The following is a 1,689-nucleotide window of genomic DNA, read 5'->3' as shown; positions in this document are numbered from 1 at the left end:
TATAAAATAATAGTTTATTTATAAATAATTAATTTTTCAGCGTAACATATTCAACTGACCAATTGCTTTCTAGATTAGTTTATATATATTGGTTTTTCTTGTAATTATATTTCGGTCACTAATCATTTTGCTCGCTTTCTAGATTAGTTTATATATATATATATTTCCACGTTAGTCATAATTTCTCGAAAATCAATAGATTACAAATTATATAGCTAAGCGTTATAAAGTGATAATTCCATACTTGCTTGATTGTCTTTATATTGTTGTTTATGGATTAGACTTCGACTCATTTATATATTGCCTATAATAACTAGTCATGAATCTGCTTATTATCAATTTTTGACATCATTATTGTGAGACAATTATATTTTTTTATTGATTGATGGTGTAATTCATTGGAGCAAGTTTTATTTTATTCATGCATGATCGACAAAAGAAGAAGTAACATGAAAAAAAAGAGAAAACATCAACAAACATACAATCATCATAATTACATGGAAATTGCCATAACACTACGTACATGCATTTTGAAGCATGATTTTTATAATTTATTTTCGTACGATCCTGGACATGCATCACAAGGACACCCACAATTGCACTTATCACATAAACACTCAATCAGTAACTTTTTTGATTTTTGTGCATCATTTTTCATCGATTGTTCCCATGGCAACACAAAACTTGATGTAGATTCGATATGACATATGCAAAAAACAATAATTAAGATAACAACTATTGTGTTTTTTGACATAGCTTAAGGAATTTGGGAGTACTTGTAGACTATTATGTTATCAAATGCTCATTTTACAACACATTATTTATAATGCCAGCTTGCTTATAACTTGAAGTAAATTTTATTAATTAAATTTGTAGTTCAACGCTAGTTTTAAATCCTATATTATCTTAATTAGAAGCATGATCCTAATTTTAAGTTGTTGATGAAACTTATTTCAAATTATTGCAACATGTATTATTTTAAATTAAAATAGTTGGATAATTAATTTGTTAAATTTATCTATTTCCAACGTGATGTAAACATGTGATGTATATATCCATGTCAATGCTAGTGTTTTTCGATATTTTTGCTCCAGTTTAAATTTAATTGCTACAACTTGTCAATTAATTACGAGCTTATACAACAACAACTGAAAAATAATTGCAACTTTTTATTATTAGATTTCATTTTTTTAATGCAACGATGGTTCCATTGGAGCAAGTTTCATTTTATTTATGCATAATTAAGAAAAAAAATGATCATGATCAAATGAAAGAACAAAACACCAAAAAAAGCATACAACCATAATAGAAAAAAACATACAATCACATTGTACATAATATAAATGATATATTTTCCTATAAAGTGATAGTTTCATACTTGCTTGATTGTCTTTATATGTTGTTTTTTGGTTTGACAAATGAACCTGCGATGTTCATGGATCTTATGAACAGAGTCTTCAAACCTTATTTAGATATGTTTTTTCATTGTCTTCATTGATGGCATACTGGTTTATTCAAGGAATAAAGAAGATCATGCTAGTCACCTCAGGAATGATCTGCAAACTTTGAAGGATAAGGAGCTATATGTCAAGTTCTCCAAGTGTGAGTTTTGCTTAAGTCTGTGGCATTGTTAGGCCACATTGTTTCTGGTGAAGGGATTAGAATTGACACTCAGAAGATTGAAGAAGT

This window comes from Solanum pennellii, chromosome 10 (assembly GCF_001406875.1).
Source record: "Solanum pennellii chromosome 10, SPENNV200".
Taxonomy (NCBI): Eukaryota; Viridiplantae; Streptophyta; class Magnoliopsida; order Solanales; family Solanaceae; genus Solanum; species Solanum pennellii.
This window is presented reverse-complemented; position numbering follows the sequence as displayed.